Source organism: Tinamus guttatus, unplaced genomic scaffold, assembly GCF_059628265.1.
Source record: "Tinamus guttatus ecotype Peru unplaced genomic scaffold, ASM5962826v1 Tinamus_guttatus_pri_ptg000601l, whole genome shotgun sequence".
Classification (NCBI taxonomy): Eukaryota; Metazoa; Chordata; class Aves; order Tinamiformes; family Tinamidae; genus Tinamus; species Tinamus guttatus.
This window is the reverse complement of record NW_028289135.1, coordinates 3,881,284-3,886,337: the sequence shown is the minus strand read 5'-3', so window position 1 is coordinate 3,886,337 and position 5,054 is coordinate 3,881,284.

Genomic DNA, 5,054 nt, shown 5'->3' with positions numbered 1-5,054 from the left:
ATTACTGTATTAATTCTATTTTTCTATTCATTATTCTAATGGTATATTAATTCCCCTCTTTTTATTGTTTATTATTAATCAAGTATATCTGACTTGTAAAGAAACACAAAGCAATCAGAAGGGTGCAGTTTCTGATATCAATAATTCTTAAGCAGAGGAAGATTCTGAATTGTGGCAAGAAGGATCCACTACCAGTGCAACTAGCTCAGTGAAGCTCTATATTTTGTACTACCTTTGTAACTGCTTTCAATCATGATCTGCCATCAAGACAGACAAGCAAAAACTGTGAAAATGAGCATTAAAAAACTAATAACCTGTGAAAGTGAAGAAAAAGGTAGTTGCGCAAGAGCACCCATGCATGACAGTTGTCAGTACCACAGCTCACGTGCAAGCAGCCAGGTATCTTTGCATGGAGTGATATTACACCCATATAAACTTAGGAAAAGTTCCATGTAAAAGAAGTTGGAACTATCTGGGTGCACCAAATTCATCCTATCTGTAAGTGTTTTTCTCTGTTGCTTTCATGATATTCTTCAGAGGCTGCTATCACACACAGCTAAGTCCCCTCCCTGAAAAGAGAATTTCCACTGTAACTTCCAGGATTACATATAATATGCCAAATTATTACATCATAGCTTCTAATCTGGGAATTCTCAAGACTTCAGTCTAATTAGTCATTTTCTTCCCTTTCAGACCAGCACATCTGATATTTGAACCGAGATACATAGCAGTTTTCAACAGCTTCATAAGGACTGTTTTTGACTGCTATGTATCGTGGTTCAAATATCAGAAGTTTGAACACAGCAGCATTTTTTTTTTAAGAGTTTGAGCAGAATGTCCCAGGGCTTTGGATTTTCCAGCTTCATGTTTTCTTTGTCAAAGTCAATAAAATAAGCTGAAGGATTACTTTTCTTGGCATTTTTACTGAACTGAAATACGTGGTTAATTTTTATATCTCCCTAGAGAAAGGCACTATAGAATGTGTGTGCTAGCTTTCTATACGTGACAAACATCACTATGGCTGTACTTTACTTTGGGTAATAAAAGTGAATTGTAGAAGCTGTAGAAACAACTTCACAATGACTGTACATGATAAGGCTTAATAAGGCATTTGTACTGATATAGGTATAAAACTGAAGTATCCGGGAAGCCCTGGGAAATAAGCAGAGATCACATCGCTTCCTGAGAAAATAGCTTGTTTTTATTTTAAAAGTTTTACTTGATTTTAATACTGTTCATAACAGTATTTAAACTTTCACCATTCAAAATGTATGTTCTCCATCTTATCTGTCAAATTACAGTTAGTGCCTGGAAGAAAACCAGCATCACCTGAATGAATGAGTCAAGTGCTCCGTTATTATTGTGACTAGGTGTGCAAATCAAGACAAAGTACCCACAATAACTCTTAAAAATAGCTCTGCTCATTTCTATGGGATGAATCAGAATTGGTGTGGGCAGTAAAAATCCCTTTCATGCAGTGTCCCTACTTCCGCTTTGACCATGTATAGGCTACTTCAATACGGGGAGTCCCGCTTTATAGGCTTTTGCTATACACGTCCATTTGCAACTTCATAAAAAGCTCATTTTTTCTCAAGACTGTGCTTGTTGAGTGATGGGTCAAGCAAATGTTTTGGAAAGGTATTCCAGCTGCTTTCCAAGTGGACAAAACCTCAGCCCTCTTTCTCCTGAAGTCTGTTGGGATCTGGATCTGAGTCCAACTCTGTCTAGCGAAATCCTCACAAATCTCTGAAGAAGCAGTCAGTTAGGCTCTCCCTTCTGTCATATAGCACTAGACATTGCAATTTTTATGCCATTAAGCAATCTAGTTCCAAAGTATAAGACCAGCTTAGGAGTTTCTAACTGTCAACATCACGTGCCAAAAAAAGGGACCATACTGCCTTTCTGTTAGCAATGTCATTTTAATACAGCTCTTCATTGTCACAAGGCTTTTCATAAAAACAACATTTTATTCATCTAGCATTATCTCAGGGAAGATGAAGTTAAAGAGCTGTGACAGACTCAAGTCAGAAAAATAATAATAATAAAAAAAGATGCCATATTGTCAAGAGGAGCCTTGTGTGAGTCATTCAATCCTTTCATGCCTGTAGAAGCCCATCCTTGCATCACATGGTTTCATTGATTTATCATTGTACAAAAATAATACTTAATTTGATCATAATGCCATAAAGAAAGATGGATATTTAAAAGTACAGTTATAAACATCTTCTTGTACCACTGAATGTCATACCATCTTCTCGTACCACTGAATGTCATACCTGGATGTGCTTTATTGCCTTTCCTCCTGACATTCTCTCTGAAGTAGCAGCAGTACTTCAGGGATGCAGCAAATCTTCCAAGCAAAGTATATGCCCCAAAAAGCACAGTTTTCACCTTTTTTTTTTTCAGCTGGAATCAGTTTCTTTTTGGACTACTTATGTAGCAGTGTCTGTTCCACATCGGAATGGGGAAATTGCACTTAAAATGATTATCCACCAAGGAATGTACAAGAAGAGTGAGTTGGAAAGACAGGTGTTTGGAAGGGTACAGGTGTGTGGAAGCCCTCTGGAAGTGTACAGGTGTGCACACTTCACTGTGGGTGACACAGTGCTACCTATGGGACCTTCCTCCTCTGGATCACAGAATGCTCCAGGAATGAAGCCAAGTTGTGAAGGAAAAAGGATTGTAAAGCCACTCCTATACCAATAGTAGAAAAGGGAAAGCACACAGTGTGTGAGTCAGAGAATATAAGCTCATGGTTAAGGCAGGAGAAGGTAAGTCCATGGTTAAGGCAGATTAATTCTGCCCACAAACAATTTTGCTACCCCTGCCTCTGCCATAGAGCACCTCTGTGAACTTACGTGAGTCCCTTGGCCTACATCTTTGCATGGACTGATGAGCCTTGCTCTCGATGTGATGCTCATGTTGGGTCGGCCTCAGTGCCGCATCCATGGTGGTAAGCACTCTCAGAAAAGCAGGCTGGCTTTGTAGATCCTTGTATCATTATCCAGTTTGAAAAAAAAAGGTATTTTAAAAGTGCAGTAATGTGCTGAGGTCCTTCTGTATTCAGGATTGCCCTTAAGCATATTTCATCCATCTTATATTACAACCATTAAGAACCCAGAGCTTATGGATTAGATCTTTCTAATGCCACCAAAATATGAGTTTTAACTTCGTATGCATTGATGTGAGCAGCATGGAGGAGCTGCCAACTGTTTTGTTTTGCCCAAATGACACAAAGTATCCTTATAATCTGGCCTTGGACCAGCAGCAGAATGAAAACTACCCTTAAGGGTAACCTTTAGTTCTTTTTATGCAGCTGCTTCCCAGCTGCATAAAAGGTTCCAGCAACCTCTGTGCTGCTAGAAAAATGCTTTCAGACAATGTTACCATTGCAAGCCACTCAAATAAAGGAAACGTCTGAATTATAACAAACTAAGCAACTGCAATAGTGTCATGTAGCCTATATGCTTGAATATAGTCTTTATTTAAATTATAGACATGGGGGTTAAGGGGACTCTGCAGTAACAAGTTGCATTCAGGCTTTCAAGCCACAAGATCTGTAGTGCTCAACTGCAAACTCCTGCCTGATCCTGTTTTTCCTTCCCAGCTTCCCTGATTCATACAAGCTGTGCTTCCAGCTCCCCTGACTTCAGTGGGCTTTAAGTCATATTGAATAGAAATGGGTGTGTGAGACAGGTTCCTATAACCAGGGAGTCAAACTGGTACCTAGATAAAGACAAATCACACCTAAAGCTTTTTGATTAGTTTTAACCCGAATCAAAAAGAAAAGACTATGGCATCAGACATTGCTTTTCCCAGTGCTGCTTTCTCATAAGCCTTTTTTTTAGACTCTGGCTTTCCTATTTTCGAGACCAATGAATCTTTAAAAGCAATGGCGGGTAACAATCTTATCTTAAGGACAAGAAAACAGAGGAAGATATGAAAGCAGACTAACACCACAGTTATCAGACAGATTAGAGCTCAGAAGATCACAATTCCTTATTTACACTCAACATTGTCATGTTAATTTATAAGAATAGAATTTATACAAAAAGCTTGTTTTTTTTAAAAAAATATGAATACAAGTAACAAAAGATACTGAAATATCCAAGATGGCAGGACTGTCAATTTTCTTTTTGTAATAATAACCACAATAATCCCAATTTATGAAATAGTTTGATTACAGTAGGGAACTACTGTCTATTTCAAATCACTGATCAGTTTCTGATCCAAAATTACACAGAAGAATTTTATGTAAATTCATTTTTTTTCCTTTTTAGGTAGACATTGAAGATGTGATTTAGGTGGCTAAACATAGTCTAGTACCATCCTAGATGCCCACAGCTTGACCTTGTGCTCTGCAGGGTGCAGGTCTCCTGTAACATCTGTATCACATCTGTCAAACCAGCAGGATATTCTAGGAGGCCTAGGAAATGCACTAGATACATAAGTCTCAGTGTCTGAATCTCTCTTATCTTGCTAGGCTGAGATTTGTGATGTCAAATTGTTGTCCGCTGGATTATGTTTTTCAGTTGGAGTTGGAAACTCTGGAAAATAGGTGCTTAAGGGAGTGCAGGTGTAATGACAAACCCATGGCACTGTCATTCTACAATGACAAATTTGAAAGGTCTAAAACGGCATTGCTATTCAGTTAGTACACTCAAAAGTTTTCCTTCTGAAGTGCACAGATTAGCAGCACCAGACCAGCTTTACTTCTTTACTGCTGTGGAGACTGCTAAATTGGCTGTCCAAAGCCCATGCCATTGAAGAAAAGGAATTTTGACTTTCCTGAAGGTGCTGTCTTTTGATCTGGGAGAGGAAGCAGCCATTGCTGCTGCCCCACAACACTCCCCTGGACAAATGGGTTAGCTATTCTGTACCTCAACAGAAAGGTCCAGCACTCTGTGTGTCCACCATGTCATCTGGTAGCACTCTGAGCATGGTCCAGTTTAGATTGAGAAAAAAAGGCTAGTGGGATCCTGAAAAAACAATGAATCAATTAATCCCAAACTTTAGTTTCTGGTGTCTTCTCCTGGGAATCCCAGAAAAAAAAA